Below are 22,298 nucleotides of genomic sequence, written 5' to 3'. Positions count from 1 at the left end.
GTTGAATTGCAATGTTTACAGATTGTTAAACAAATGCATAGTTTAATCAATAGACAGACGCCATACTTGTATTTTTTACAAGGGTGTTTATTTATGTGCTAATAAGTGGATGGGGTATTGCAATGGGCTGGGGTGGTGGTGGAGGAGAGTCTAGGGTAAAGTTCCAGTCTATTTGTATCACAGGTGCACTGTCCAAGGGGTCATAGGAAGCGGAGCAATGCCAGTTCAATGTGGACAGGATGACATAGTGGGACACAAGGGGGACATTCCGAAGAGTCTTATTTCTTGGTGGAGGTCTTGGCTATATTATCTGGCTTCTGCCTGGATCGCAGGGACTGTTTGCGTGGTGGTTCTCCTTCTGCAGGGGGAGGGGTGCTGATGGCCTGTTCTTCCTGTGGCGGGGCCCCCTGTCCACTAGTGTCAGCGGAGGTGGAAGGCTGTTCATCGTTTTGGCTAGTGTCAGGGGCCCGTTGGTGTGCCACTGCCTCCCTCATGGTGTTGCCCATGTCTGCCAGCACCCCTGCAATGGTGACCAAGGTGGTGTGGATGTCCCTCAGGTCCTCCCTGATCCCAAGGTACTGTCCCTCCTGCAGCTGCTGGGTCTCCTGCAACTTGGACAATATCTGTCCCATCGTCTTCTGGGAATGGTGGTATGTTCTCAGGATGTTGGTGAGTGCCTCGTGGAGAGTTGGTTCCCTGGGCCTGTCCTCCCCCTGTCGCACAGCAGCCCTCCCAGCTTCCCTGTTGTACTGTGCCTCTGTCCCCTGAACCGTGTGCCCACTGCCACTGACCCCAGGTCTCCGATCGCCCTGTGTTTGTGGGGTGGCGTGGGGTCCTTGTAGTGGTGGACACACTGCTGATTGACGTGTCCTGGGGACAGTGGCATGGGCCCGCTGGGTGGGTGCTGTGCTGGTGTTTCCTGAGGGGTGAGGCTCTGTGGTGGTATGGGACTGTGCCTGGGTAGCCGACAGTCTGGAGGTCCCTGATTGGCCAGGTTGGTCATCCTGATCCAGGCGTGCAGTGCCGCTGTCATTACTGCAGGCCTCTTCTGTGCGGGGACTAGATGTTGCTGGCACCTCCTTTCCGGTGACGTTGTGTGGAGGACCCATGGGGATGTACATGCAGTGTTATTGTTTCTGTGTGTGCCATCTTGTGCATGGGTGTGTTGCCCTCTAAGGTTGTTATTGCCCTGGCAGCTTATGCTCATGTGAGTGGTGATTTGGTGGGCTAGGTGATTGTCTCAAGTGTGCATGCATTGGTGATGGGTGTCCATGCAGGGCTGTGAGTGGTGTCCATGCATTGGTGTTGCATGCAGGGCTTGGTTGTGGGAGGGATGGGTTGTGATGGTAGGGTGTGTGGGAGGTGGTGGAGTGATGGGAGAGAAGGTGAGGGTGGGGGTATGTGATGGCATGCAGGTAGGGGGGTGAAAGTAGTAAAGATTTGACTTACCAGAGTCCAGTCCTCCTGCTACTCCTGTCAGGATGCATGATTGCCAAGACTTGCTCCTCCCATGTTGTTAGTTATGGGGAGGAGGCGGGGGTCCACCGCCAGTCCTCTGTAATGCTATCTGGTGTCTTGCTACCAAGGAATGCACCTTCCCCGTAGGTCGTTCCACCTCTTCCTAATGTCATCCCTTGTTCTGGGGTGCTGTCCCACGGCATTGACCCTGTCCACGATCCTCCTCCATAGCTCCATCTTCCTGGCAATGGATGTCTGCTGCACCTATGATCAGAATAGCTGTGGTTCTACCCGGATGATTTCCTCCACCATGACCCTTAGCTCCTCCTCTGAGAATCTGGGGTCTCGTTGTGGTGCCATGGGTGTATTGCGTGTGGTGTGTGTGAGGGTATGTGGGGTGATGTGTTGGGGTGTGTGCTGTAAGGTGCGTAGATGGTGTATGGGTGATGTCGTTCTGTGTCTCTCTCTCTGTTGGCAATTCTTTCTAGTCGTAAGGGGTTGTGGGTAGTGTGTGTGTTTTCTAGTGTTGTGGGTGTGTGGGTGTGGTGTGTGTATGTGTTTCAGGTGTGTGTAGTTTGAATTGTCCACTGTAGTGTTGTTTTGTTAGGTTGTGTGTATTTTGAGCGCAGCGGTATGTACCACCAATGGTTTACCGCGGTTGAATGTTCGCCTCGGTGATTCGTCGGTCATAATATTGTGGGCGTAGTTCTGTTGGCGTAACGGTGTGGGTTTTGCTACCACCAGTTTATCACTGACATTTGGGCTGGTGGACTTGTGTGTATGTCTGTATGGTGACGGATTGCAATGTGTGTGTCTTAATATGGGTAGCGGTAAACCGCTGCAGCAGCAGTATGTTGGCGGCATTCGGTATGGCGGTAAGCGGAACTTACCGCCAATGTCATAGTGAGGGCCACAATGTCTTGTTCTTTGTCTTTTGCTTTACAGGTACCAATCTGCTGCTTATTTTTATAGTGCCATAGTTAAGTATTTTCCAAATTTGGGTTACTAAATCATTTGCATGAAGCCTGACATGATAATGCTAATCAGTGGTTAGTGAGGTATTACTCTTATACTTATGATCAGTCATTGACATTTGCCTTGTTGAATCAATGTATTCTATTTCTCTTGCTCAAATACTATTGCTATTAATTTGTGTATTTTCTATTGAAATAATCATTTTCATTGCGTTGATGAAGCTTAGATTCAATCGCAGGCTAAATCATCCTATATTGTTCCTTTACCTGTATCAGTTGATTTTGAGATTAATATTCGTGACCTTAGCTTTGTTAATATAGGGAAATAAACATTTTAAATTCTTAATAAGCTGGTGTGGTTATTTATGGTCGCATTGATCATGGAGAATTATTTATTGGCTTTATAATGATGTATATTGCATTGTTCATAAATAGACTTTTTGACTTTGATGTTTTATTTAAAGCGGCACAAAAGGTTCATTTACCTAAAGTGTGAAATCTGCTATCTAGTTTGTTATAACTAAAATATAGCCAAGATTTCTGCTTTATCAGTTTTGGTAGCAGGATTTGATGGTTAGTGTCTCTTTAAATGATGTCAGAGATTGTGTAAGTCAATTGATTGTTTTGATTATTGTTTTTGAATTGTTGTATAATATGGAGAAGATGAGTCCCTAAACGCCTAAAGTGACTTTCCCCGGTCCTTGGAGTTTGTCCATGTTGATGGGGAGTGTTCTCAGCGTACTACTGTCAGAAAGAATAGAGAAGATTACGCACTTGCACAGCTTTAGTTAATTTGCAGGTGAATGCGTTGTTTGCAAGATTTTAGGGGTCTGCGCACTCCAGGTGATGTATGGTCTAAGACCTCCACCAACACCAGCTTAGTTCAAAGCATTAGCAATTTGGGAGCTAGTAGCTAGACAGCCACAGGCATTCAAATTTGAGCGGAAAATGAGAAAAGCAGAGAAGCTACTGACAGAAGCTAGGCGGGATAGTGACCAAAGACAGTGGAAACTAGATACCTTAATAGGTATTAAGTTATTCCCTGCTATTTCTAAAGATAGTGAGAAGGATGCGAAGAAAACTTCGAAGACATCTAAAAAGAGTTTTACTTCATTGATTAAGAGCAGTAATCAAAAGTGTCTGAAAAGTCTTTGACTAATAATGAGGAATCGGACGATGAAGTTTATTTTACAGATATTGAGAAATCGTCCACCACCCTATATGGCTCAAGAAAGTCCGAGTACAAGTGGTACACACCCTACTGCACCAATACCTGTTACAGCGACACAGAGTCCAATATAGAATTTAATGCAGCGTTCTATACAAAATAACATGACTGAGAGTTCTATAATGGTTAATCCTAACACAAACCAGTGCTCAGTTCAGACTAGTCCTTTTGAGAAAATACCAATGCAGAACATCTTCAATCTGCCAAGTGTGTAGTGTCAGCTGCCACAACCTAGTGTTTCTAGGATTTACCCAGATGTACCGATTTTGAGCACAGCTACTAATCTAGTAGTATCCACAGGACAGACCTTACAGAAGCTGAAGTTGATCCAGACAGAACAAACTCCATTATTGGTGCCACACATGCCGCCACAGGAAATTCCAAAGTTTACTCATTTAGCAAGAACACAGACTGACATGTCTGTATTAATGGGTCAGAACACTGGTGTTACACAAAAAGTAGGGACTAGATCAAATCCAGATGCAGTGTCGATACCTATCACAATTGGTCCACCTGTACCTTTATTTGCTCAAGTCAATAACAATGCAGATAACCAGAGAGTTCAAAACCAGGATGAAAACATGAGGTTAATCTCACCTATAAGACAGACTTTAAATAAATCAAGGTCATTAGATTTAACTCCTATTAGAAATTCAGATTTGGTCACAGCACAGCATGGTTCTGAGATAAAAAATTACCTCCTCAAATTGCTAGTTCAATCCAACAGCATTTGCCGAGTATGCAACCTGGTAAATTTCATTTCAGGGTTTTCTGCACAGCAATTAACAGAAGAATTGAGTGCCTCTGATAAACGATCCATAGAAAGTGAATTTATAAATCGGACAATGGGTTTAAATAGTCTTTACACTTACAGTGAAGTAGAATTGAGATACTTGTGTCCAATAATTATAGAGGGAGCAGCTGAAGTACATCAGCAACTACAAAAAGTAGCAGATAAACATGGGGATGGATCTTAAGAAAATGAAACACCTGAAAAGAAGTTATAGATGACATTTTGAAGCTGAAGATTTTGAACACATGAAGTGTGCAGGGATGAAAACACACCTTAAAGAGCTGATTGAGAGAGCACAAATTTGGCGGGCTCTAGAAAAATGGGAAGGAAGATGGGTCAAGAAAAGAGAAAAGCTGAGGAGCGATTCAGATACTCCTCCTGTAGATATATCACAAAACAAAGAGCCAGTTAAAGTCTTACCAATGAGAGAAATTCCAGGAGGGAATTTTGTATATGTCCCTTGGAGCAGAAGTGACATCTTGTTATTTACAAATGACTACCCCAGACTGAGGGAGAAACCAGTAGAATTGTACCAACAGACAGATAGGTCTGTGAAACTTGCAAAATGCATGTGGGAAGATTTAAACACTCTTTTGGAGATAGTTGTTCCAGCAGACTTGTGGATTGAGAGTAAGAAGAATGTAGATTGGCCTATAAGTGAGCTGCAGAGAGATCCAGCAACAGGTGCACTATCTCCTGAAGTAATTCAATATTATTTTAAAGCGATTGAGTTTCTGAAACGTGGATTTTGCCTAAAAACACTGATTGGCAGCGCATACATAGGACAGCTCAGGAAGCGAAAGAATCGATTCATGTATACTATGAGAGTTTGTTGAAAGCATTCAAACATTACAGTGGAACAGAAACAATTGAGTCAAAAGACATGCCTCATTTTGTGTTAAGGCTTGTTAAAGGGCTCAGACCAGAAATTAATCAGATGATCAAGAATCATTAGATTTGTTGACATGCGAAGCTGACTGATGAGGTGTTACAGTATGGAAAATACTGTAGTGATGAGATTTAATTGAAACAGAAAACGTTGAAGGAAAAGGCAATGGTGATGCAGATTAAGGCAGCACAGTCAGGAATGCAGGGAGGATTTCCAATTCAACAGCAGCAGCAAGGAAGTGGTATGTTTCAGAATAAAGGCAGAGGTAGAGGACGTGGAGGAATGGCGATGGGAAATGTTAATCGCGGTATTGATTTGAATTCTGTAATGATACAGGGAGAGCCTCAGGGAAATAAATTGTTTCCTTGTCACATTTAAAGAGGCGTCAGACATTGGAAAAGGCAGTGTCCAAAGATGAATCAGGGAGGTGAAGTTCAACAGATAAAAGGTGTCAATTCTTTTCAAAGTATGAGAGGACCAAGAATGAGAGGTCAAATTTCATATTTCCAGAATAATATAAATCTGATGCAGGGTTTCCAACCCTTATAACCCATGCAGCCTATACAAACTTTACAACCGCAAGGACAACAAGTACGATTACCCCAATTATAACAGATGCAGCCACAAGTGCAGATGGTGCCTGCACAACAAATTCAAATGCCTAGACAATTACAGGTATCACAATCTCCTATGGACCAGCAACATGTGATGCTTTTTCAAGTAGTCATAGGTCAGAAAATAAACCAGAGTATTGATGCAGGTCACCAATTTCCTTTACACAGTGAGAATGGAATAAACAATGTTTGGATGTCGGATAGTTCAGATGAGGAAGAATGTGTGTTGGCTGCTCCTTCAGAATTGATCAGAAGGGTCCTTATGTTAAGGGAAAAGTGCACATCACAAAGTCTCTTGCCTGGTTGACACTGGAGCTACACGCTTGACAATGCAATCTGCAGAAGTTCCAGATTTACCTTTATCAGGGAAGACAGTCCAGATTGTGGGAGTAGCAAATCAATATTTGATGAACCCAATTACAGAACTTGTTTTGGTTAAAGTTGGAAATTTTAGGGTTATGCGGTTTGTGATTCAAGTCCTGTGTCCTTACTGGGAATGAATCTGTTGTGCAAAACGAGATGTTCAATCACTTGTTCAGACAAGGGTATTGAAATCTAGACAAACAGTGATGACGAGGAGAACCCAATAATTACTGTTGATAAGGAGCCAGAGTTGACAGAAGAGTTTTCATTGATTAGTTTCGATGAGACCGGAAACAATGGGATAGGAGTTAAAGAATCTCATTTGATTAGTTTCTTTCCAGTTTTTGAAGCGAAAGAACTTCCTGGGGATTTACAGAAGACTGTTAAGTCTAAAGTTTGGGATCTTTCAGTGAAAGACATTGGGTTACTAAAAGGAGTAGAACCAGTTAAAGTCGCAGTTAAGTCTAATGCAGTTTTCCCTCAGACTCCACAATTTCAAATGTCAGTTGATGTAATTAAGAGTGTGAAACCCTTAATAGAACAGTTTGTGGAGAAAGGAATTTTAAAAGAAGTGTTGAGCAGTCCATGTAACTCACCAATAATGGGTCTGCGAAAACCATGTTGAAAAATTTGACTTGTCCACGATTTGAGAAAAATAAATTAAATAGTGGTGAAATGTTGTCTAGTTGTGCCGAATCCAGCTGTGAATATGTTTCAGATCCCATGCAATGCTGAATGGTTCACCATGATAGACCTATGTCAAGCGTTCTTTTCTGTTCGTCTTTAAGAGGACAGCAGGTATCTCTTTTGTTTTAAATTTCTGAACATGGTCTACTGTTGGTGTAGAATTCGGCAAGGGTTTTCTGAGTCAGCATCTGTTTTCAACCAGACCTTGAAAAATAATTTTAAATCATTTGTCATGCCTCATCAGTCTACAATGGTGCAAAACATCAATGATTTATTAATTGTGTCCAAAACAAAAGAAGGGTGATACAATTGCTTTGTTGAATTTCCTGGGAGACAATGGACATAAAGTGTCCCCTGCTAAATTGCAGTACTGTCAGAAAGAGGTGAAATACTTGGGTCATCTTATTGAAAAAGGAACTAGGAAAATTTCCAGAAAGAGAGAGTTGCCACATTTTCACAAACGCAAGTACCAAGTACACAAAAAGATGTGAGGATGTTTTTAGGAATGGCTGGATACTGCCGCCAGTTGATTCCGAATTATTCAGTTCTTAGAACCCTTACAGAGGCTGACTCGTAAAGATATTTCTGATCCTGTTTCGATGGACACAGCTTGTATGAAAGCATTTAATGATCTGAAAGAAAGTTTGAGTCAAGCTCCAGCTTTAGGTATGCCTGACTACACTAAATCCTTTTTATTGTTTTGTCATGAACGTGATGCGTGTTTTTAATTCGTCTTGACTAAAACTCATGGCGGTGTAAATCACCCAGTGGCATATTTTTCAGCCACTTTGGATCCGGTCACAGGATTTTTGCGGTCCATTGCAGCAGTTGAGCAGAGCCTCGCTCAGAGCGAGAGCATAGTGATGGGTTATCCTCTCACTATTATGGTCCCACATTCAATTGAGATTTTGCTTACCAGGTATAAAACCCAGTATCTGACCCACTCTGGGCTGACCAGATGTGAAACCGCAATCTTGGGGTCTCCTAATGTTACAACTAAAAGATGTACAGTGCTTAACCCAGCAACCTTACTCCTGATTGATAATGTTTTCTCTCACAAATTGGATGATACAGAACATGATTGTCTTGAAATTACAGAATTATGCATGAAACCCAGAGCTGACATTAATGATACTTGTCTGGAAGAGAATTACCAAATTATTTTTCTTGATGGTTCCTGCTTGAGAGATAATGTGGGCACATTAAGAGCAGGATATGCAGTATATACTATTACTGGCATATTGGGAGCTTCATGGCTTCGATGAGTGTTTTCTGCACAAGTGGCAGAATTGGGAGCTCTTACTAGAGCCTGCCACATTTCAAGTCAAATGAAAGTGACAATATACACAGACAGTCAATATGAATTCGGCATTGTGCATGACTTCAGTCAAATATGGTCACAGAGAGGTTTCCTGGCTTCTTCTGGTTCACCAATAAGAAATGGTGAGATAATTCATGAGTTGTTACAAGCCATTCAAAAGCCCAAAGAGGTTGCTGTGGTAAAATGCAGAGATCACAAGATTACGTGGCAATGGGTAACACATATGCGGATCAGGTTGCAAAATTCTGCGCCTTGAACGGCAAATCCTTCAAAGGAAACTGGAAACTGTTACCTGAAAGTGATGAAGTCTATGCAAATTTTACTATGCAAATTATTGACACCATAGAAGAGTTGAAGACTCTTCAAGACAATGTTGCACAGAAAGAGCGCAGGGATTGGATAAAATCAAAATGTGTCCAAAGGAACAATGATGTGTGGATAACGGGAGAAGGGAAGGTAGTTCTGCCCAATAGTCTACTGACTCAAATGGCTAGATACTATCATGGACAAGCTCATGTGGGTAGAGATGCCATGGTCCTTATTTTTAAGCAACACTGGTTTAATCTAAAGTTTAGACAGGTTGCTGAAGCAATTTGCCATAGGTGCATTGTTTGTCAACAAATGAATGTTGGCAAAGGGACAGTTGTCAATATGGGGCATATTGGCATGGCTGGAGGACCATTTAGCAGAATGCAGATGGACTGCAGTGAGATGCCTGTGTGTGCTGGTTTGAAATATGTGTTGGTGATTGTGTGCATTTCAGTCATTGGATTGAGGCTTATCCTACAAGGAGAAATGACAGTCTTACAGTAGCAAAGTTACTGCTTAAAGAGTTAATTCCCCTATTTGGTTTCCAAGTCTCTTTGGAATCAGATACAGGAAGCCACTTCAACAATGAAGTGATTAAATTGCTATGTTCAGCTTTAAACATTGAGCAGAAACTCCATTGCAGTTACTGCCCAGATGCATCAGGACTTGTACAACAGATGCATGGCACTCTGAAATTGAGATTGGCAAAAATGTGTGCATCCAAGTATTTAAAATGGCCAGATGCTTTGCCTTTACTTATAATGTCAATGAGAAGCACCCCTGACAAGAAAACAGGACTGTCACCCCGTGAAATTCTCATGGAAAGAGCTATGAGATTGCCAGTTGTACCTACAAATGCTCTTGTGAACATTACAGATAATATGGTGTTAGCCTACTGAAAGGGTCTAGCTGATGTGGTCTGATCTTTTTCTCATCAGGTGGAAGCTACCACACTTCAAGCACCTCAAGGCCAAGGACACAACCTGAAAGCTAGTGATTAGGTTGTGATCCGAAAGCTCATGAGAAAATTGTGTTTAGAGCAAACTCCAGTTGATTTACCCACTCCTGTGTCAGAAGAAGTGGACGGTATCCTGGAAGATGAGGATGAATCATCTTCAAATGAAACAATGAGAGAGCAAGGACCTCTTCAGACTGAACCCACTCAGAGGAGGGCATTGGTTACAGAAAGTGGTCTGGGCAACCAGACTGCCAGACTGAACAAGTGTCTGACCATAATGGAAAAGGAGTTGAGGCAGATCAAAGCCTGAAGGGTTTGACTCCTCCTGAACCAGTTGCGGGAACATCAAAAGAGAAGAATGTGTGTCCAACACCGAAGAGAGCGTTTACGAAGAAACCTCTGAAAGGTGACAACTGACCAGAGACAAACTCAAAGACAGGGGAGATTAAAGTGGTACCACCAATCCGGGAAAAAGACAATTTAACCGGAGAAGAAGATCTAAGTGAAGGAGAAGCCAGCGGTGGCCAAAGATTGAAAAGAAAAAGAGTTGCCAATAAAAGATATTCCGGTCCTGAATGGGCATAATCAACTACTAACGAATGGCAAGAAGAATTTTTGAATTTTTGTTTTGACAGAAACATATTTTGGTACATGAATATAAATGAGACTTTAATGGAAATTGATACATTTGAATTTGAAAGGAGATAGGAGACTTTGTTGAATTTTACCTGAAAAGACTTTGATAATCTGATTTGACAAGCTGCTAAACAGGTTTTGACAACTGTTACAGAACTTTGACAGTGTCCTGAAAGTGTGAATGAACTTTTGAAAAAAAAAGAAAATTAGGAGGGGTAGAAGATTGAAGTTTGAAGAATTGAAAGTTTTTGTCTTTTTGTTTTTGTTTTAATTTTTGCTGCATAGCCATACTTTTGTATTTGTTTTTGATTCCTTACAGACCATGAGAGACTTTAGCAAACAGCACACTAAGAACAGATGCTGTAAATATATAGGTATTGGTTTGGCAATTGTTTGTGCAATTGTATGTTTGTTATTGATTGTGAGTGTGATTGTCTTTGATTCGAATGGAGCCAACCATACCATAGCTGTACATACCACTAGTACACCTTTAGAATTAATTCCTACTCCTTCAACAATAGATAGGTATAGAATAGATGGAAAATACTTACATGAAGAGAGAGAACTTTCTTCAAATGTCTTCTCTTGCTTATTGCAAGAGTATGTTGACACTATGGATGTGAGAAATTGCTATGTCTGTACGCGGATTCCAACCTCTTTTGAGAAGGGAATTTCATACCACAGTCTGCCATTAACTTATGGCATTACTTGCAGTCTTTTACTAACAAGGTTCTATAATCAAGAGAGTATTCAGTATTTCTATTCTAATCACAAGCGTGTGTCTTCCTTTGTCCCCATAATTAGATACTAGAGTAAAGTAGCTAAGGATATTGACATAGTTTTAGTAAGAGGATTCTTTGAACCTACATTAACATTTGGGATGGTGTATGCACACCGTAATAATCTAACCTGCTTACTAACACCTGTTGAAAAGAGTTTCTTAGAAAACATTGAGGAAAGGAGGGTGACGAAGGCTAAGATAGATAAGGGAATGGTTCAACGGAGCCCTGCCACTGATCATGCTTATATTGACATCACTAAACAAGGGAGGTTAGATTCAGATGCACAACATAAAGGCAAGCTTTGTAAATATAGGCCACAGCCTTATTTTGACAGAATATATGTGGGAACGAGTAAATGTAGGCATGTGTTTTTGTTTCAGAATAAATGGACATTTATATTGAATGGTCAGGATCCAGCAATGCCTGGTATCTATTACATCTATGGGAAAAATGACTATTACAGTCTTCCTAGAGGATGGCACCTGTTATTTAGGAATAGTCTTTCCGAAAATGTACCAACTTGATGACTTGAGTAAATTTCCTAAATTGACAGAATTACAACCTAGACACAAGCGAGAATCAGTTTCTAGCATTCTGTGTGACATACTTGGAGCAATAATTTCTTCAGTGGGAGTTGTTCTGAATTCAATGAAAATACAGAGGTTGTCTACAGTAGTGGATAACATGTTAATGGATTTTTCAGGAGCTATTCTCCTCTTAGACTCTGAGATGGCTGTGACAAGAGATGACTCTTCAGAACTGCCTTGCGTTAGACATTCTTTTGGTGAAAGAAGGCAGAGTTTGTAAATTGCTAGATCTGCGTCACTGTTGTTCATACATACCGGACAATAGTAAAGTAATTAGAAGCTTGATTTACAATCTAACGAAACATGAATCTGAACTAAAAGAATTAACCGAAACTGCTATTTGGGAAAAGACTAGCAAGGGAATTGTATCAGTGGGGAATTGGATTGGCAACCTGGGAGAAAGTATTATATTAAAATTAGCAAAATAGATTTCAATCATTGTGTTTTGTTTAATTGGAATTTGGGGAATGTACAAATTGTTTCAAATGATAAAAAGAAGAATATTTGGAAAGAATCAGAGGAGGGTAGGATTTCAAATGGAAAAATTCTATGGGGAAAATTAGAGGAGAAATGTTTTTTTACAGAAATTAGCAAGAAACTAGGTTTTAAGTCATGCACTGAAATAAATACATTTGTTTGGGGTTTTGTGTGATGACATATATAGCCATCAGAGGAAGGATTGTGAGTGCATACATTTTGTTCTGGCATTTTCCTCATACTTAATCATACTTATATTTCAATATATAAATAATTATCTGTTAAATTTTTTGTATCGGGCAAAATGTGCTTGTTAAATTGGCCACCATTGAATGTGAGGCCTACATGAAAACTAACTGTGAAAAGATAGATGTTAGAAATTGGGGTTTTGGTTGGCAGTCAGGTTACCCTCTGTCCAAGCAAGAACCCTCACTCTAGTCAGGGTAAGTCACAAACAATCCAAATTATCCTGTGCCCACCCTCTGGTAGCTTTGCACGAGCAGTCAGGCTTAACTTAGAAGGCAATGTGTAAAGTATTTGTGCAATAAATCATACAATAACACCATATAGCACCACAAAAATACACCACACAGTGTTTAGAAAAATTTAGAATATTTATCTGGATATTTGTAGATCAACACAATAAAAGATGCAATAAGAATTTGTAGAAATATCACTGAAAAGTGATATGAAGTGTCTTAAGTCTTTAAAAAGCAAACAAAGTCTCTTTCAAGCACAAAGTCCCTGGTTTGGAGTGAAAATCTCTGCAGAGGGCCGCAGAGGAGGAGATGCGTGGAAAAATGGTGTGTGCGTCGGTTTCGCCCCTTCACACACGGACTTGCGTCATTATTTTTCGCGCGGGGAGACGTGCGTCGTTCTGCAGGAAGAAAAATGGTGTGTGCGTCGGTTTCGCCCCTTCACACACGGACTTGCGTTGTTATTTTTCACTCAGGGAAGACGTGCGTCGTTTTCCGGCACGCGGGCCGACTCCTTCTATGGATCGCGGGATTACCAGATGTCCCAGGGTCTGTGCGTGGATTCCTCGGCTTGTTATCCGGCTGTGCGTCGTTCCGGGAGGCTGTGCGTGAAATTTTCTTTCTCACGGCAGGCGTTGCGTTGATTTCCTCTCTGGAAGCTGTGCGGCATTGTCCATGCGAGGCCGTGCGTCGAAGTTCCGGTCGCGCCGTAGGCGTCGCGTCGGGCAGCTTCAGCGTGCAGCGATTTTCTCACCGCGGAGCAAGTTGTGCGTAGAATATTTCGGCGCACGAGGAGTCCAAATGAAAAAGAGAAGTCTTTTTGGTCCTGAGAGTTCAGGGAACAGGAGGCAAGCTTTATCCAAGCCCTTGGAGAGCGAGCACTTTGGCAGCCAGACAAGAGTTCAGCAAGGCAGCAGGCCAACAGTAAGGCAGCAGTCCTTTGTAGAAAGCAGACAGGTGAGTCCTTTGAGCAGCCAGGCAGTTCTTCTTGGCAGGATGCAGGTTCTGGTTCAGGTTTCTTCTCCAGCAAGTGTCTGAGGTGGTAGGGCAGAGGCCCTGTTTTATACCCAAATGTGCCTTTGCAGTGGGGGAGACTTCAAAGAGTGGCTAAGAAGTGCACCAGGTCCCCTTTCAGTTCAATCCTGTCTGCCAGGGTCCCAGTAGGGGGTGTGGCAGTCCTTTGTGTGAGGGCAGGCCCTCCACCCTCCCAGCCCAGGAAGACCCATTCAAAATGCAGATGTATGCAAGTGAGGCTGAGTACCCTGTGTTTGGGGTGTGTCTGAGTGAATGCACAAGGAGCTGTCACCTAAACCTAGCCAGACGTGGATTGTAAGGCACAGAAAGATTTAAGTGCAAAGAAATGCTCACTTTCTAAAAGTGGCATTTCTAGAATAGTAATATTAAATCCGACTTCACCAGTCAGCAGGATTTTGTATTACCATTCTTGCCATACTAAATATGACCTTCCTGCTCCTTTCAGATCAGCAGCTGCCACCTCAACAAAGTATGAGGGCAGCCCCAATGTTAGCCTATGAAGGGAGCAGGCCTCACAGTAGTGTAAAACGAATTTAGGAGTTTTACACTACCAGGACATATAAACTACACAGGTACATGTCCTGCCTTTTACCCACACAGCACCCTGCTCTAGCGATTACCTAGGGCACACATTAGGGCGTGACTTATATTTAGAAAGAGGGGAGTTTTAGGCTTGGCAAGTACTTTTAAATGCCAAGTCGAAGTGGCAGTGAAACTGCACACACAGGCCTTGCAATGGCAGGCCTGAGACAAGGGGAAGTGGCTACTTAAGTGGGTGGCACAACCAGTGCTGCAGGCCCACTAGTAGCATTTAATCTACAGGCCCTAGGCACATACAGTGCATATTACTAGGGACTTACAGGTAAATTAAGTAGTCCAATTGAGTATGATCCAATGTTACCATGTTTAAAGGGAGAGAGCATATGCACTTTAGCACTCGTTAGCAGTGGTAAAGTGCGCAGACTCTAGAAACCAGCAAAAATTAGGTCAGAAAAAGAGAAGGAGGAAAGCAAAAAGTCTGGGGATAACCCTGCAGAAGGGCCATTTCCAACAATAGAGAAATGCTAGGAGTTAAGTTGTCTTCTGTAGAATTAATTTTCTGAAACAATATGAGTATTTCTTGTCCTCTGCTGGGCCTGAAGTTGAGCAAGGCCACTGTGCAATGTTATCTGTTTTAAATGTTTCTAGTGTGCTCCGCTCTTATGACTTCATGTCCACTGTTTGACTGGCTCTATTGATTTATGTAAAGACATGTTTCTAACTCTTGTTTTGTTTCGAGGATACATCCTTTTCCTACCGTTATTAAATGTTTGTAACATGACCAGCAATGTCGAACAAAGAGAACCATTGAAACTGGATGGAAAAAAAACTACCTGGATACTTTTGTATGAATTTGTGAATACGTGAATGGAGGCACATCCAACCAGAGTCCTGTGAACGTCTAAAAGAGAAACTTAGAATGTAATGTTGATATCTAATATCTTTGTAATTGGTCGCTCTTTCTTCGACTGACTCTCTTGTCCATAGAAAGTTTATTGTCTTTAAATATAGCATGACTACACTGAGATTTTGGGGTTATTCCTTGCCATTCTTTGCCATCTACGCGAACCATACTTTGAGTTATTCTTTAGCCAAATAGTCCACTGACTTTTTGGTATTTTATTATTTTCGGAGTTTAACTTTCCTGTTCTATGATGAACTAATAGGCTGATGGTTTAAGTACATTATAGTCCAAACTACTAAACCATCATCCCCTTTCTTTGTTCCTGTTCCGTTCCTGAGGTTACTGTCCCCTTGATGAAGCCGAGCCGTTTGCTGTTCTATTAGGATAGGTAACTATGTAATGTCTTGTTCTTTGTCTTTTCTTTGCAGGTACCAATCTGCTGCTTAATTTTATAGTGCCATAGTTAAGTATTTTCCAAATTTGTCTTACTAAATCATTTGCATGAAGCTTAACATGCTAATGCTAATCAGTGTTTAGTGAGGTATTACTCTTAGACTTATGAACAGTCATTGACATTTGCTTTGTTGAATCAATGTATTCTATTTCTCTTGCTCAAATACTATTGTTAGCAATTTGTGTATTTTCTGTTAAAATAATAATTCTCATTGTGCTGATTAGGCTTAGATACAATCGCCAACTCAAACAGCCTATATTGTTCCTTTGCATGTAAATTGATTTTGAGATTAATATTCATGACCTTAGCTTTGTTAACATAGGAGAATAAACATTTTAAATTGTTAATAAACTGGTGTGGATATTCATGGTCACATTGATCATGGAGAATTCTTTATTGGCTTTATAATGATGTGTATTGCATTGTTCAGAAATTGACTTTGGCCTTCATTATGACATTGGCGGTAAATCTCGCTTACCACTGCAGTGACGGCTGCTAACATACCGGAGGCGAACATCTGTTCACCATATTATGTCACACACACACTAAACCGAGAAAATACTGCCACAAACACATATCCACCACATCAAAGGTTAGTGGTAAAGTGTTGGTACGAACACCCATAATGTTTCACCAACAAAACAACGCCCACCACATAATGACCCACGAATCACCACGGCGGACATTTACCAGCGCTAAACCATTGGCAGTACACACCGGTGGGGTCAGAATGGCCACCCAAATACAGAAAAACACAACATTGGCCACAACTAAAATCACACACCTGACACTGATACACACTGCACACCCACCCACCCACAACACTATAAAACAGGTACCCACATTACCCACAACCCTTTACAAACACGGAAAATTGCCAAGAGATAGCCACGCAAATCACAGCAACAACTACACACACCACAAACACCCAACCATCCGACACGCACCCCACACCCCACCACATTATTCAACACCCACTGCACAACACACACCACACAACACACATGTCCCCACAAAGGCACCCCCCGTTTCACAGATGAGGAGTTGCAGGTCATGGTGGAGGAAATAGTCAGGGTAGAGCCACAGCTGTTTGGAGCACAAGTACAGCAAATCTCCATTGCCCGGAAGATGGAGCTATGGCGGAGAATCATGGACAGGGAGAACGCCATGGGACAGCATCCAATGACAAGGGACGCCATCAGAAGAAGGTGGAGTGACCTACAGGGGAAGGTATGTTCCATGGCAGCAAGGCACCATCTGGCCATCCAGTGAACTGGCGATGGACCCTCACCTTCTCCCCCACAGCTGACAGCATGGGAAGAGCAAGTCTTGGCAATATTACATCCTGAGGGACTCACTGGAGTTGCCAGAGGACTGGACACTGGCGAGTCAATATTTACTACCTATCCCCCCAAATGCCTGCATGCCACCACAACCTCTCACCCTGACACCCATCGCTCTACTCCATTCCCCCCACAGTGCACCACTACAATACTCTAACCTGAATGCCAAGCTCTGCATGCCATACACACTGCATGAACATCCCTCCCAGCCCTGCATGTACACCCCCAACAATGCATGCACAGCATGGAGAATTAACAATCCCACAATACATCAACATACACAAACAAAGGCGGCAGGGCGACAGCAATGATATAGGGGAAGCTAGGGATGTAGAAAATGTCACAGACATGTAACATAATGCACTACTTACATAACCACAGGTACACCAGCCAATCCCAGCAGCGAGGAGGTGCCACCGCTACCCAGTCCCCCACCAAAAGATGCCTCAGTGATGACAGTAACTCTGGACTTCTGGATCTGGATGAACTGCCTGGCCCACCAGGGACCACTGGCCAGTTGGCTATCCCAGCCCACACCCAGTCCACCACAGAGCCTCCCACTCAGTATCCAATACCACAGCAGCACCCAACATCCCCACACCTCTGTCCCAGTGCACGTCAATCAGCAGTGTATCCACCTGTACAGGGACCCCAGTCCACACCTCACAGCCAAGACAATCAGGGTCCTGGGGTCAGTGGCAGTGGGCACACCATTCAGGGGACACAGGCACAGGCGGAAAGGGACACTCGGAGGACACCTGTGCTCCAGGGGGAGGACAGGCCCAGGGGAACCGACTGGTCAGGAGGCACTCACTAATGTCATAGGGGCTAACCAACAATCCCAGGACAAGATGGATCAGGTGATAGACATCATGCAGGAGAACAGGCGGCTGCAGGAGGAACACCACCAGGAGATCAGGAAAGAATTGCAGGCTCTCAACACCACAATGGTCTCCAAAGCAGGGGTGCTGGGGGATATAGCCAATGTCATGAGGGAGTACACATCACACCAGCGGGTCTGTTCCACTAGCCAGTCAACTGAACAGCCCTCCAAATCTGCTGCAGCTAGTGGACAGGTGGCCCTGCCACAGGACCCACAGGCCACCAGAACCCCTCCGCCAGCAGAAGGTGAACCACCCCGCAGACATTCCCTGCGACCCAGACAGACACCAGAGACACTTGCCAAGACCAATACCACCGCTTGGAAATGAGACCCTCCTGAATGTCCCCCTTGTGTCCCACTCTGTCACCTTGTCCCCTTTAAACTGCCATTGATCTCCTTCCTATGGCCCCTTGGACACTGGACCTGTGCTACAAACACACCATCACCGTCACCCCATTCTATTGCACTATTCCTTCATAATTTTCACTTCAATAAACACCCTTAAACACAACTTGAGTGATAGTGCTTTATGTGACACACATGTGCAATAATTTTAACAGTTTCATCACGTACAATTGTCCTGAACCTTGCGATTCCATAAAAAAAATGGCCTGTAGCTGTCTGTAGTCATAAAATCAGTATACACTTGTAAAAACTGCAAAGTGAGAAGGCATAGGTGACAGTCAGTTGAGATGGTGAGGCAGTGACTGCCATCATGCTACAGCCACACTGAAGAGATAAGTAATCAGAGAAATGGTCAATTTCATTGTCTTACCTGTGTCTTATTGGAAGTACTGCTGTATGATTGATGTGCTTTTGTCCACATCCTCATCCTCTGCCTCCTTATCCTCACTGTCCTGAGGGTCCACTGCTGCCACAGGAGTATTTTCACCCTCTACCTCCTGCAGAGAGGGCACATGTAATCTGATAGCTAGGTTGTGCAACAAGCAGCATACAACAACTATCTGGCAGACCTTCTCAGGGTAGTAGCAGAGGGATCCACCTGTCATATGGAGGCATCTGAACCTGGCCTTCAGCAGGCCGAAGGTCTGCTCGATCATTCTCCTGGTTTGCCCCATGAGCATCATTATACCTACTCTCAGTCCCTGTCCTGGCATTCCTTACAGGGGTCAAGAGCCACGGCATGTTTGGGTAGCCAGAGTCACCTGCAAGAATTGAGGAACAAACATTAGCCATGCACTATGGTATGGGGGATGACTCCTGAAGGCATACACTGACATGCATTGGGTGGGGGACTCAAGCCTATCTATTAGCCACGCCCTGGGCCTCTGTAGTTGTGCAATCACATTTGGGATGCTGCTATTCCTCAAAACGAAGGAACAATGCACCGACCCTGGATACTTGGCAGTGACATGGAAGATGTACATTTCAGCCAGACACACCATTTGATACTGAGTGTGTGGAAACTCTTCCAATTCCTGAACACCAGTTCATTGTGCCAGGGGGGCAACAAATGCTATATGTGTTCCGTCATTGGCTCCAATAATATTGGGAATACGTCCCATTGCATAGAATCCAGCCTTTACAGTGGCCAAATCTTCCATTTGTGGGAAAGTGATGTTGATGCACATGTGTTTGAGCAGGGCAGACAAAACCCTTGCCAGCAGTATTGAGAACATTGGCTGTGACAATCCTGCTGCCAAGCCCACTATCACTTGGAAAGAGCCAGTTGCCAGGAAATGGAGCACAGATAGAACCTGCACAGGAGGTGGGATCCTAGTTGGATGACGGATAGCTGATGTCAGATCAGGCTCCAATTGGGCACACAGCGTTGTGATTGTGGCCCTGTCCAGTCTATAGGTGTATTAAGTGCCTGTCCTCCAGTGTAGCCAAGTCCACAAGGGGTCTGTACATGGGGTCTTGCTCCCTCCTCCTATTCTTCTGCAGTGGTAGGTACCTAAGGGACACAAGAGTGAGAAGAGAGTGACAAACTGAACAATGGAACCACCCCCTCAGCGTAACTGAGCTTGTATACAATTGGTCAATGTAAATGGCAAGGTATGTACAATTGACAGCAATGACACAGTTTTCTATTTCAGAATGTTGACCACCACCGTGAAATGGCGACCGCCTGTCGTGTCTGTAGGGACAGGTGGAAGTGATGTAACTCAGCCGGCATTGGGCGTCTTGGCAGAAGGCGGTCCTGCACCGCTGTGCTATTCCTCATTGGCTTACATGGGGCTCTATGGAGTACAGTGTCCAATGAGGATCACCAGCGGTGGTGATGGTGTACACCGCTATGGATGTGATCGCAATTTTCTGTCTATAACCTCACTTGATTCCTGACTTTTCACAGGATCACACCTTGACCGTGTGTGCTGCTGTGACCTGAGTCTGGAACCTACCATGGCCCGTGTGACAGGGGAAAGGGCCCCTGCCTTCACTACAGAGGAGTTGGAGCACCTGGTGGCTAGGGTCCTACCCCTGTATGGATAGCTGTATTAGCCTGCAGACCTACAGGTGAGTACACCATGAGGACGATCCATGTAACAAGGTTGCATGGAGATGTGTGTGCTGGCAGTGTGCAATTTTGGTGGGGGGTATGTCTGCCGGTCGTGTTCATGCAAGGCTCTGGGTGACATGTATGCCATTTGAGTGGACATGGTATTTGTGGGCCAGATGTGTGACAGGCTGGATTGCATGGTTAATGGTGTCCTCCTGTCTGTGTTCCCTCTGCAGATCAGTGCCCAACAGAAGAAGCAATTGTGGCGTGCCATTTCCAAGGACATGCAGTCCCTGGGGGTATATATCAGGCGGAGCACCCACTGCAGGAAAAGGTGGTAGGATCTGAGATGCTGGGCCCGGAAGACTGTGGCGGCCCTGCTGGGGATGGCCTCCCAATGAGGGAGCAGTGCCCATTGGAACATGACCCACCTGATGTCCCGCATACTGGCAGTGGCCTACCCAGAGCTGGATGGGTGCTTGAGGGCAGCACAGCAGCCACAAGGGGGTGAGTACAGTGTGAGTTGCCTGGCATGGGATCCTGGTGGTGGGTTTCAGTTAGTGGGTGCCCCTCAATGCCAGCTCAGACATAGCTGTGTGGTCCAGCTCAGGGTAAATGGGTGCATGACAAAATCTTGTTAACTAGCTAGGTGGCATTCCATGTCAGACAGGGCTAAGTAGGTCCCAGGAGGGGTGCAGATGGTGGTATTTGGCTGTCATCTTGCTGTGGTACCTAGCCAATGGAATGCCAGTGCTGTGCATAGTGCTCAATTGTGATCCCTGTGTGTGATGGTAATGTGTATCCCATCTTTGGAGTTGGTGTTGTAATTGACCCAGTGCTCCCTCTCTCTCTCTTTCTCCCCCATTTTTTTCTGTCATCCTGTCCATGTGTGCATTAGCATCATCTGGCGGAGGAGCAGGGGCACCGGCAACTGAGGGAGCTGCATCCCACTGGAGCTAGGAGGCAGAGTCCACTGACGCCGAAGGGACCAGTGGAATGGAGGGCGAGGGGAGCACCACGTCGGGGACAGATGACAACACTCACTCTGATTCCTCCTCCGATGGAAGCTCCCTGGTGGTGGCAGAAACTTCTGTAACCACCCCTACTACAGGTACAGCTGCCTCCCCCGTACCAGCACCACCCTCCGAGTAGCCCCCCACCAAGTTGCCCGTGCCTGTTCACCCAGGAGGTTGGGCATCTCTGTCACCCCAGGCACCTCAGGTCCTGCCCCCGTCAGCCCTGCTGCCCTCAGTGAGGAGGCCATTGACCTCCTGAGATCCATCTCTGTAGGGCAATCAACCGTTGTGAATGCCAGACAGGAGCTGGCATCCCAGATGCAGCAATGCCATGCCTACCTGGAGGGCATCCACGGTGGGTTGGCGGCCCTACAGAGATCGTTTCAGGCTCTGGCCTCCTCTCTGATGGCAGCTAATGTCCCTCGACCTACCGTTCCCTCTCCAACTACCACTTCCCAGTCCCAGTCTCCTCAAAACCAACCCGTCCCATGCACACATACAGACAAGCATGCACACAAAACATCACACAAGTGTGGCACAGACAAACACAAGCAGCACACTTCAGGCCACAAGCACTCACACATACAACAGACAGTTGCACACACTACGACATCCATTGCCTCCACTGTCTCCCCCTCCTCCTGCTCATCCTGCTCCGTCACAGTCACATCCGCACTCACACCTGCATGCACTGCATCAAAGATTGCGGCCTTTCACTCCCCTCCAGAGACTATTGGGGAAGGAGCCCCCTCTAGAACCAGTGGGCATGTTACCCACTTCAGAGACTGTGGCCTTTCACTCCCCTCCAGAGCCAATTGGGCAAGGAGCCCCCTCCAGAACCAGTGGGCATGTTACCAACTTCAAAGACTGTGGCCTTTCACTCCCCTCCAGAGACAATTGGGCAAGGAGCCCCCTCTAGAACCGGTGGGCATGTTACCTACTTCAGCTGAGATGCCCTCTGATACCCCTTTCCCATGAGATGCTTGCCCATTTCCAACCTGATGCCTCTGATCAGTGGAGTCCCGATTGTGTCAGGAGTCAAGTTGGGCCTTGGACTGTGCCCTGTGGCCATGTGGCCCTTTCATACTTTGGATGGGCTATGGGCCC

Source organism: Pleurodeles waltl, chromosome 6 (genome assembly GCF_031143425.1).
Source record: "Pleurodeles waltl isolate 20211129_DDA chromosome 6, aPleWal1.hap1.20221129, whole genome shotgun sequence".
Taxonomy (NCBI): domain Eukaryota; kingdom Metazoa; phylum Chordata; class Amphibia; order Caudata; family Salamandridae; genus Pleurodeles; species Pleurodeles waltl.
Note: the sequence above shows the minus strand (reverse complement) of the source record.